This window comes from Chiloscyllium punctatum, chromosome 4 (genome assembly GCF_047496795.1).
Source record: "Chiloscyllium punctatum isolate Juve2018m chromosome 4, sChiPun1.3, whole genome shotgun sequence".
NCBI classification, from domain to species: domain Eukaryota; kingdom Metazoa; phylum Chordata; class Chondrichthyes; order Orectolobiformes; family Hemiscylliidae; genus Chiloscyllium; species Chiloscyllium punctatum.
Genome location: NC_092742.1, coordinates 134,254,592 through 134,267,316, shown reverse-complemented (window position 1 = coordinate 134,267,316; position 12,725 = coordinate 134,254,592).

The following is a 12,725-nucleotide window of genomic DNA, read 5'->3' as shown; positions in this document are numbered from 1 at the left end:
TGGAGCTATTTGTAAAGCGATTGTGATGATGACAGTCTCCATGGATCCTAAGCGTCCATAAAGAGTTTCTTTCTTCTATCAATAAGGGAATACTTTCAGGGTTTTATCCGATAGTATGAGCGGGAGCATCACCCACACCAGTAACAGGGATCAGCAGCTCCAGAGAGTTGGATTAGAGATCAGTCTGTGAGAACATTAGACTGCAATATTCCAAAAGTGGACAGGAGTTTATCCTATGGTCTTTACTGGCTTCCCCAACCTTGGATATCATTAGCATATCGGATTGAAGATGCACTGCTGGTTATTCAAGCTGGTTACTATCCTATTTTTGCTATAGTTGGTGTTCCTGGTAAGTCACTCTGTCTGTCGATTGAAAAGAATTGATGCAGATGATATGCAAATTTTGGAAAGGTGCAAGTAAAATTTTTCAGTTCCAATCAAAGATTCCATTCCTTGGAAATAATAACTAGCAAATTATTATTGACAAATTACACCCCAATATGCAAGGATGAAACACACTGTTCTCAACCTTCTTGGTTAATTTTCTCCTGTAAACTTTACATTTCCATATCTTCCCCACACACCAATCCTGTCCAGAACAAACATTAAGACGTCCCAGTCTCCTCCTCAGCCTCAGTGCAACTCCTGAATAAACCATTGTTTGCGCCTTTGTTATTTCTAGATACATGTTTAAAGTCCCTTCTTACCACGTGTGCGTTGCAAAATAATTGAACTTGAGATGTTTAACTTTTTCTCTGTACAGAATCTGAAACTTGGGTAGATAGTGTATGGTGGTCACGTCATTGGCTCGTTATCTCGATCCACAGAATTATAATCTGCTGATACCGGCTTGCCTGATGCCCATTAGAGAAGGCAGTGGTTTCATACTTCCCTGGTCAGGTCTCTGTTTAACTGCAAATTTGCAGCCGTTTGTTTTACTATTTACTGTACTGTCGAACAGCTGAACCAGCCGCTCAGTTCAAGGTCTGTTCAACCTGCTGGCCTGACCAGGGCTGCACACATCCCGTGAGGGAAAAACAAAAGTGAAGGCAGCTCCCTTCCTTTGCCTGTTTCCCATAATCCGACAGTTGATTTCCATTCAGGGAGATGGCCATTCACTGTTTTCGACGTATTCTTGTGTTCGTGAGTCTCTCCCCGGGAGTGATGTTCATCTCGATTGGCACCTCTGGTGCTGGCTTTATTGATGCTGACCTACAGATGAAAGGATGTTTTACATTCCACATCAGTGGGAATGCATTGTAAGTGACGGGTTTCCTTTGTCACATGAAGGAAACGGAGCCAGCTAAGTGAGGGAAATGAATTCTTGTGATCAAACTTTAGAATGAAGTTGAGGCAGCATTTTGGGTATTGTGGATATATTTTCTCTCCTTTACAAGGAGTGATCTCCTTACCACAAAGCGAGTGAACAGGGGTTCCACCAGATTAATCCCTGGGATAATGGCATCATGACGAATGAATAAAGTTTGATCTGTAGTGCTTTCAGAGAATAAGAGATGATTGCATTCAACACCGAGTGGGATGTGCAAGCACTAATTATATTTAAACAGATAATGAGAGGTGATAAATTCCATGTCTGCTGTTTCACTCAGGCTGCATGATGCTGGATAGTTTAAGTGCCTCTGAGGACGTTACACCCACCCACCTCAACCTCCACTCCCCACAGTGATTGAGAGAGACAGAGAGGTCCAGGTTTTGAATAAACTCTCACCACATTAATACAACGCAATTAGTGTGTGATCCTGCACTGTATGTCATATTATCCATCACCCTGACAGCAGCCACAATACCTTCATTCCAAAACAGTTAACAATTCCCACCAGCTTCTGATATTCATGAAGAACATGAATCTATCTTCTCAGAGATGCAAGGTGACTCCTTCAGGTTTAGAATATAAGTCTATAAGACACAGGTGCAGAAATTAGGCCAGTGAGCCCATCGAGTCTGCCCATCATTCAATCATCGCTGATAGGTTTCTCAAATCCATTCTCCGACCTTCTCCTCGTACTTCTTCATCCCCTGAATAATTAAGAATCTCTCTATCTCCGTCTCAAATATACTTAATGACCTGGCCCCCACTGCCATCTGTGGCAATACATTTCAAAGATACGCCATTTGCTGGTTAAAGACATTTCTCCTTATCACTGTTCTAAAAGGTTTTCCCTTTCATCTAAGTCTGTGCCCTCGAGCTCTCGTCCAATGGAAACATCTTACCAACATCAACTCTGTCCAGCAACTTCAGTATGCTGTGTTTCCATTACTTTCCCTCTCATCCTTCTAAACTTTACCAAGGATAGACCCAGAGCCCACAAACATTCCTCATATGTTAAACTTTTCATTCCTATGACCATTCTTGTGAAAATATTCTGCACAAGCTCCAAGGCTACTGCATCCTTCCTGAGATTATGGGGCTCCAAATTTCGGACAATACTCCAAATGTGGTCTGACCAGAGACGTAAACAACCTGTTTTATATTCAATTCCTCTCGTAATAACTGCCATCAATAGTAAATGCAATTTGCCTTCCTGACTACTGTCTCAACCTGCAAACGTACCTTGAGAGAACCCTGCACTAGAACTCCCAAGTCCCTTTGCACTTCAGATTTCTGAATTTTCTCCCCATTTAAAAAATAGACCATGCCTCTATTCTTCATGCCAAAGTGCATGCCTACACCCTTTCCAGCGTTGGAATGCATCTGCCAATCTCCTTCTTCAGTCTCTCCGCCTCCTTAATACGACCAGTCCATCGGCCTATCTATGTATCGTCTGCAAACCTAGCCAGCGCACACTCAGTTCCATCATCTAGATTGTTAACGTAACAAGTAAAAAGTTACGATTCCAACACTGAGCCTTGTAGATCACCACTTGTCACTAACTGTCATCCTGAGAAGGACTATTTTATCCCCACTCTCTGCTTTTTGCCAGAGAGAGACAAGCTTTTATCCATGCCACTACCTTACCTCTAACACCACGGGCCCTTATTATACTCAGTCATCTCCTGTGTGACACCTTGTCAAAGGCCTTCTTGAAATCCAGGTGGATAACATCCGTTGGCTGTGCTTGGTCAAGCCTGCTAATTTCCTCTTCAAATAATTCCAACAGATTTGTCAGGCATGATCTTCCCTTGATGAAACCAAAGTGATTTTTCCCGATTTTACCAAACACTTCCAAGTATTCAGAAATCTCATCCTTCACAGTGGATTCCAGGATCTTACCCACGACCGAATTAAGCTATTAATTGTGGATTTCTTTTCGTCTTTTTGTTACAATGGGGTGTCACGTTAGTGGGTTTCCAGCGTTCTGGGATCGTTCCTTACTCGAGTGATTCCTGAAAGATCACCACTATCCCCCCACACCCTCTTCAGCTATCCTATTTATATTTCTGGGATGTAGTCCATCAGGTCCAGGATATTTAACCACCTGCAGGCCATTCAGCTTTTTTCTAGCACGCTCTCCATAGTGGTAGCCAGCATACTCAGCTCTGGCCCCTCACTATCTTGAATGTTAAGGTATTACTCGTATCTACCACATAGAACTAATTTTTCAGTTCCTCAGCTTTTCCTTGTTCACAACTACTACCTCTCCAGTATCGTTTTCCAGCAGTCCAATGTCCACTTTTGCCTCTCTTTTGTACTTTATATATTGAAAGAAGCTCTTACAGACTTCCTTTATATTAGTGGCTAGCTTACCCCCATATTTAATAATCTCCTTCCTTATTTTATTTTGTTTGCTCTCTGTTTTGTCTTTGTAAGCTTCCAAATCCTCTGCTTTCCCACTGCTCCTCGCCAAATTAAATGCGTTCTCATTTGCTTCTATGCTGTCCCTGAATTCCATAGTCAGCTATGGTTGCATCATCCTCCCTCTATCACGCCTCCTTTTCCTCAGGATAAATCTCTGCTGCATCCTGAATTAGTCCAAAAATCTCCTGTCATTGCTTTTCCACTGTCTTTCCTTCTGGGCTTGTCTCCCAGTTAATTCTGCCCAGCTCCTCTCTCATACCTCCGTAATTGCCTTTATTCAGCCATAATACCATTAACTCTGATTCTAACTTCTCCATCTGAAATTGCAGAGTAAGTTCAATCATATTATGATCACTGCCTCCTATGGTTTCCTTTATCTAAAGCTCCCCTCATCTAGTCTGCCTGCACAAGCTGCTACAAAAAGCCATCTCATAGACATTCTACAAATTATTTTTCTTGCAAACCACTATAAAACTGAATTCCCAGTCCACCTGCATAAGGAAATCCCACATGATCACTGTAACTCTGCCTTTCCTGCAGACCGTTCTATCTCCTGGTGTATCGTGCACCCCAGATCCTGACTACTGTTTGGAGGTCTGTACATAACTCCAAATGCATTTTTTTCATCTTTTTGATTCCCCAATTCTACCAACACAAATTCTACACCACATGATCTTACTTCATTTCATCTAATTGATTCAATTCCATTTCTTACTAATGAGACCAATCTGTCTCTCTGCCCACCTGCCTATCATCTTGACAGGATGAATATCCTTGAATATTCAGCTCCCAATCCTGATTCTCTTGCAGTGACGTCACTGTGATGCCCACCACGTCATCCCTGCCAATTTGTGTATGAGTCACAAGCTTACTTACATTATTCCTTACACTGCTTGCATTCCGATATAACATTTCAGTTCTGTATTTACCATCCCTGTTCTCATTGCCATTTGCTTGTCCAGCCGTTGGTACCTACACGAACCCTGGCCACTGAATCATTCCCCTCCCACTCCAAGTTCATCTGCACCCCAGATAACATATCCCAAACCCAAGCACCAGGTAGGCAACACAACCTTCAGGACTCTCAATCCTGGTCACAGAGAATATTATCTATGCCTCTAACTGTACTATCCACAATTTTCCATAATGGGCAGCATAGTGACACAGCAATGCTGCCTCACAGTGATAAGGAGTCGGGTTCAATTCCAATATCTGGAACCTGTCTGTGTGGACGTTGTACATTCTTCCCGTGTCTGCATTGGGAGCATTAACTCTTTTCTTTCTCCACAGGATGTCTCTGTATTTGCTTCGGATTACTACAGTCTACAGTATTTTTGCTTTTATTTCATGGAGAAATGCAGTAAATGTGACAGGGTTTTGTAAAAGCAGCCGTGGTTCTCGGGTTCCTTGGGTGTTTAGGAATCTTGCCGGCTACCTGTCTGAGTGCAGTGTCTCTCGATACCCATTCCATCTCTTTCAGTCCCTCAGTCTATCGTCACTGCATGCGGCCTTCTCTTTGCCACCCCTGGGGCTCCCCACACCACATTGCCTGGCACTGGATACTCCCTTCGAAGGACTGTGCACACAACGATACTGGGCGCTTTCTCACCAGCTGGGGATGCTGTGGTAATGACCCTGCCATTGAAAGGAACAGAATAACTAAAATCCAATTGAATAGCAAAGCAGAGTAAACAGGCTGAATGACATACATCCGCTCTGAAATTTTGTAGTCTTCTGTTTATCCTCGTCAATCTGCAAATAAATGGTCCATATGTCTACCTTGTCAAACAGGTTTGGTGGAGGTGATAGATATCAGATCCTCTGGCCATTGGACTGAGTCAGTGGGATCCAGTGGTCACGCTTGCGTTTTTATTATCACGTTTGTCCACTTTAATGTAAAGGCCTTGCTGGAGTTGTGCTGAAAGGATATTTGAATTTTGGAGACGCTAGAATATGCCCCGTGCGAGTGAGATTAGGAATAGGAAGGTAGTACCGTTAAATACACGGGCAAAGAGCTGGTAGCACTTCTGATATGTGGATCACTGGGATTGCCGACTCGGAACGATATAGCCAAGAAGGACGGGATGGACCTGAACTAGCAGCAATCTCTGATATGTGGATCATTGGGTTCCCGAGTCAGTAGGATACACACAAGAAGGGCGGGATGGTCCTGAAATGGCAGCAATCTCAGTTATGTTGATCATTGGGATTCCCGGATTGGTACGACCTACACAAGAAGGACAGAATGGATCTGAACTGGCGGTAATCTCCGATATGTGGATCATTGGGATTCCCAGGTCGGGAGGATATTCATAAGAAGAATGGATGGACCTCAACTGGCGGCAATCTCCTGGCATTCAGGTTTGCTAATGTCACTCAGGTAGGTTTAAACTAGTGTGGCACTGTGGAGAAGGAACCAGAGCAGTACGTCCACAATACAGTGATTGAGGAGGAATTGGATACGAAAACCAGTGCATCTAAGACCAAGAACAAAGAAGCAGAGGGAAACAATGGGACTGGCAAACTGAAGTGTTATTAGTTTAATGTCAGGAATCTGGCAGGTAAGAACTTGGAGATTGGATGAGTACATATAACTACAATGTAAATATTACAGAGATTTCGTGAGAGAAGCATAAGAAAGCAATCAATCCATTGGGTCCAGAAATAGTTGCTGAATATGCAGTGAGTGGCTGTAGACAGTCGTTTAAAGTGAAATAATTATCCAGCACTCTATCAAAATCGGACCATGTGTAATGCAAGGTACAGATTGAAGTGACAAAGGAGGAAACTGGAATTGTCTGTGTACAATATTTTCTGCTTTACTGATAGTCTTTTGTAATCTCCTGTCACTGGAAAATAGCAGCAGAAAATACTTCAGGGAATCTCAAACCAAATATCAGGTCAGTATCGGATGTGTCTGGTTGAAGTGTATTTATTTCAATGCAAGGACTATTATGTGTAAACATATGAATTTAGAGCCGGAATCCCTACATGGTACTACGATGTTGCAAACGTTATAGGGACATGGTTGAGAAAGAGACAGGAGTGGATGCTCAACTTTCCAGGGTTTTGTTGTTTTAGATGATATACAGAAGAAGCTAAAAGAGGCGGAGGAGTTACATTACTAATCAGGGAGTTTGCTACATCTGCACTTAGGACGTATTGGAAGCCTCATCTTCTGAGGCAACATGAAGAGAGCTCAAGATATGATGGATGCATGTGTTAGGATTGTACTGTAGTCCCTCCAACAGCCACCGAGAGATTGAGGAACAAATACGTCAGCCAATTATGGAAACGTGTATTTAAAAAAGCGGAGCCACAGTTAGTGACTTTAACATCTCCAATATTGACTGGGAATCCTTTAGAGCAAGAGGCTTAGACGGGGTAGAATTTCTTAAGTCACATCCAAGAAAGTTATTTGCGGCGGTATGTGGATAGTCCAACTACAGGAGGGGCCATGCTGGACGTCGTTTTAGAAAATGAGCATTTCCAGGTGACTGACCATTCAGTAGAAGATCATTTTAGAAACAGTGATGAAAACGCCCTCAGGTTTGAGATAGCTACGATCATGGAATAAATCATGACCTTGTTGAAGTTAATAAATTGGTGGAAGGCAAATCCGCATCAGGCAGAAGCGAGGGGCTGTTAATTGTGAGGAGCTGCTATGAGGAAAATCCACATTTTGAGTGGTGGGACTACTTATTAAATCCGGATTTCAATATCGTCTGGTGAATGTCCTCCCAACTGCTCGAATTTTAATCTATTTTGTTTGAACATATATTTAGAGGATACTGCATGGCAGAAAACAGGAGGAGATAATGGATGATTGTGCACTGTGTGTTTCGCAGGACCAGCTTGTTTCTACAGGCACTGGAAGTCTTTATTGTGGGTCAGAGAACCTCAGAATTAATATGACACAGACGGAGGCAATTTAGCTTATCCTACATCCACAAGCTCTCCAACTGCACTATCCGGAAGCAGAGAGAGTTATTGGAGATACAGAGAGAGAGAGAGAGAGAGAGAGAGAGAGAGAGAGAGAGAGAGAGAGAGAGAGAGAAAGAGAGAGAGAGAGAGAGAGAGAGAGAGAGAGAGAGAGAGAGAGAGAGAGAATGAATGAAACAGAAAGAAAGTATGTGAAGCGAGATGAACAGTTGTATCGAAAGTGGAGCGACTGACTGAGTGGGAGAAACGGGTGTTAGAAGAGAGTGAAGATGGATAGATCAGGAGACACCATGAGGAAAATAGACAGAAGATGGGGCTTTTATTTAGAAATTCCCCTGGACTGCAAGCCCTTTGTCTGGTTCCATACCCTGTGAGCACTGCGCTGATACTGGCTGTCATCCCAGATCATTTATCTCCAATAACATCACAGAGACAGGTTGCTGACAGTTAAACGGAATCCAAGAGACCAATTGATTGGTTCCAGGGAGAAGGTGGATTATCAATAGACTGGGTGAACAGCAGCAAGAACTGATTAGCCCCCGAAATACGTGTGTGGGACTGGACCAGAGAATCTCAATGAAGGGGATCACTGGCAAAGGGGAAATCAGCAGCTCAGCTGTGGGCTGAATAATGATTGATAACGTTTGCACAGCACTTTCATAATTTTTGCAATTCACATTTCAACTTATACAGCTCAAGGTCATTAGTGTATTTTAACAATCTTATCTGTTTGTACTTTCCATATTTTTGAATGTACAACAAGTCATTTTGTACCTGTATTTTGTGTTGCATATGCATATTGTATTACTGAGGAAGAAGGGACTTGTTCTGTTGGTATGGTCTTCATCTGAACAATGCTGGGACAAGAGACCGAACAAATCACATAACTAGGACTGCGGTCAGATCTTCCAGCAATTTTTTTATGTTTGGGTGGGATTTCAATTATAGGGGAAATTAGAAAAATTGAATTCAAGGAGGAGGTAAGAGTGAAGAATGCAGGAGAGTTTATAAAATCTCCAGCACAGGCACAAATAGGATACAATGTATTGAAGGTGTAAACAATCAAACTTCAAGCACACTGGACAGTCAAATGAAACAGAGAGGAGGGACGGTTAATATAAGACTGTGAGTGTTATATCTGAATGCATGCCGTATAAGAAATAAGGTAATCGAGCTTGTAGTACAGATTGAAATTGGCAGAGACGTGCTGCAAGGGGATCAGGATTGATAGCTGAAAATTCAATGGCATGCATCCTATCGAAAAGATAGTTTGGGGGGGTGGGGGGAGTAACAATGAAAATAAATCAATCGTAAGAATCCTGGTCTCCTGGCTATCAGAAGAATGCTGTGAAACTTGAAAGTAATCAGAAAAGATTTACAAGGATTGGACTATTTGAGCTACATGCAGAAGTTGAATAGGCTGGGGTTGTTTGCCCTGGAGCTTCAGAGGCTGAGGGGTGACCTTATAGCAGTTTAGAAAATCACAAGGGGCATGCATGTGATAAATAGAAAAAATATTTTCCCTGGGATTGGGGAGAATAAGAGGGCATAGGTTTAGGTTGAGAAGGGAAAGGTTTTAAAGTTACCAAAATAGCAAGTTTTTTTTTCATGCACAGAGCAGTGTGTGTGTATGGAAACAGCTGTGGGAGGAAGTGGTGTACACTGGTCCAATTCCAACATTTAAAAGGCATCTAGATTGGTATGTAAATAGGAGGGGTACAAAGGATACAGGCCAAGTGCTGGAAAATGGGACTAGAATAGGTTGGGTAATCTGATTGGCATCGACGAGTTGGACCAAAGGATCTGTTTACATTCTGTGCATCTCTCTGACTGTATCGCTCTCTGACTGTATGACATAAAGTAGGTTCAGATGGCACAAAATCGGTGTGGATAGAACTGAGTATCCCCAAAGGTTGAAAAAAGAAACATAGATGGTTCATGAAACTTTGATGAGCAGGTGTGCATGCTGGAATGGATAGAGATAGAGGAAGCTGATGTGTTGAAAATTTTGTCAAACATTAAGATTGACAAGTCGCCAGGCCCGGACCAGATTTGTCCTCGGCTGCTTTGGGAAATGAGAAATGCAATTGCTTCGCCACTTGCGAAGATCTTTTTATCCTCGCTCTCCACTGGAGTCATACCTGAGGACTGGAGAGAGGCAAATGTAATTCCTCTCTTCAAGAAGGAAATAGGGAAAGCCCCGGCAATTACAAACCAGTAAGTCTCACGTCTGTCGTCTGCAAGGATTCTGAGGGATTGGATTTATGACCACCTGGAAGAGCATGGCTTGATTAAATGCAGTCAACACAGCTTTGTGAGTGGCAGGTCATGCCTCTCAAATCTTACCCGTTTCTTTGAGGATGTGAATAGAAACGTTGATGAGGGTCGACCTGTTGATGTAGTGTTTATGGACTTCAGCAAGGCATTTGATAAGGTTCCCCATGGTAGGCTCATTCAGAAGGTCAGGAGGAATGGGATACAGGGGAACATAGCTGTCTGGATACAGAATTGGTTGGCCATCAGAAGACAGCGAGTGATAGTAGAAGGAAAATATTCTGCCTGGAAGTCAGTGCTGAGTGGTGTTCCATAGGCTCTGTTCTTGGGCCTCTACTGTTTGTAATTTTTATTAAAGACTTGGATAAGGGGATTGAAGGATGGGACAGCGAGATTGCAGATGACACAAAGGTTGGAAGTGTCGTTGACAGTATAGAGGGCTGTTGTAGGCTGCAGCGGGACATTGACAGGATGCAGAGATGGGCTGAGAGGTGGCAGATGGAGTTCAACCTGGATAAATGCGAGGTGATGCATTTTGGAAAGTCGAATTTGAAAGCTGAATACAGGATAAAGGATAGGATTCTTGGCAGTGTGGAGGAACAGAGGGATCTTGGTGTGCAGGTACATAGATCCCTTAAAATGGCCTTCCAAGTGGACAGGGTTGTTAAGAAATCATATGGTGTCTTGGCTTTCATTAACAGGGGTATTGAGTTTAAGAGTTGTGAGAACATGTTGCAGCTCTATAAAACTTTGGTTTGACTGCACTTGGAATACTGCGTCCAGTTCTGGTCGCCCTACTATAGGAAAGATGTGGATGCTTTGGAGAGGGTTCAGAGGAGGTTTACCAGGATGCTCCCTGCACTGGAGGACTTATCTTAAGAAGAGAGGTTGACTGAGCTCGGACGTTTTTCATTGGAGAAAAGGAGGAGGAAAGGGGACCTAATTGAGTTATACAAGATAATGAAGGGCATAGAGAGAGTCGATAGCCAGAGAGTATTTCCCAGGGCAGAAATGGCTAATACGAGGGCTCATAGTTTTAAGCTGGTTGGAGGAAAGTACAGAGGGGATGTCAGAGGCGGGTATTTACACAGAGAGTTGTGAGAGCATGAGATGCGTTGCCAGCAGCAGTTGTGGATGCATGGTCTTTGGGGACATTTAAGAGACTGTTGGACATGCATATGGTCACAGAAATTTGAGGGTGCATACACGAGGATCAATGGTCGGCACAACATCGTGGGCTGAAGAACCTGTTCTGTGCTGTACTGTTCTATATTCTATATTCTAGATGGCCCTATGTTCAGGATTCCAAAAAGTAGTTAGGAGCTGTGGCACTATATATATAACAGGAGATAGAAAAGATACATAAAAAAAGCAAAGTACAGTAGTCATGGGAGACTCATGGGAGATTTCAATACACGGGGGGACTGGGAATATCAGGTTGGTAGTGGTTCACAGGAAAAATAATTTATGCAATATCTTCGATAGGGCTTGTTGGAGCAGCTTGTGGTGGAGCCCATTCAGGAACAGGCAATACTGGATTTAGTGTTGTGCAATGAGGCAGACTGTTAAAGAGAACTTAAAATAAAGAAAACGAAGGAAGCAGTAATCATAATATGATTGAATTTATTCTGAAATTTGAGAGGGAGAATATAGAATGAGAGGTAATGGTATTTTAGCTGTATAAAGTTAACTATAGAAGCATGAGGGAGGAGCTGGGTAGACTTAACGGGGATGGGGTCCAACATGAAAAACAGGAGAACAGCAATGGCAGGACTTTCTGTGAGTAATTCAGGAGACAGAACAGAGATTCTTCCCGAGAAAAAAGAAGGGTGGTACAGGGGAGGATGAAGCCACTATGGCTGATTAGGTTAAAAATCAGACACCAGGTAATAGTCCAACAGATTTAACTGGAAGCACATTAGCTTTCAGAGTGCGGCTCCTTCAACAGGTTTTTGTGTAGGAAATCAGGGACAGAATAAAAGCAAAAGAGCAAACGTATGATGTGACGAAGGGCAGAGGAAAACCAGACGATTTGGACGCTCACAAAGATCAACAGAAGACAACAAAATAATAAATATGGAGCGAGGAGATTAAATATGAGTGTAAGCTTGCCAGTTAGATCAAGGAAAGTTGTAAGATTTTCTTTAGATATAAAAAGTGCAAAGGCGAGACAAAAGTGGGCATTGGGCTGCTGGAAAATGGCACAGGACAGACAGTAGTGGGGAACAAAGAAATGGCCGAGGACAAGAATAATTTCCCAATAGTTCAAGAATGTGAAGGGGCAAAGCTCAGTATGTCACCCATCGCCAAGGAAAACAGGGTAGAAAAGCTAAATGGGCTGAAGATGGATAGATCACCTGGACCAGAAGGACTACACCACAGAGTTTAAATAGAGAAAGCTCAGAGGTAGTGGAAGCGTTAGTGGTGATCTTTCAGGAATCATTAGAATCAGTGAATGTCCGAGAGGACTGGAATAGCGCTATGTAAAATCTCTGTTTACAAAAGGGAATTAGGCAGAAGACAGAAAATTACAGACCAAATCGCGTAACCTCAGTCGTGGGTAAGATCCTGGAACCGATCGGGAAGGATAAGATTTCTGAATATTTGGAGGTGTATCGAAATATAGGGCAAAGTCAGCATGATATCATCAAAGGGAGGTCATGCCTGATGCATGTGCTCGAACCTTTTGACAAAGAAACGAGCAGCTTAAACCCAGGAGCATCAATGGATGTTATTTCCCGGACCTCAAAAA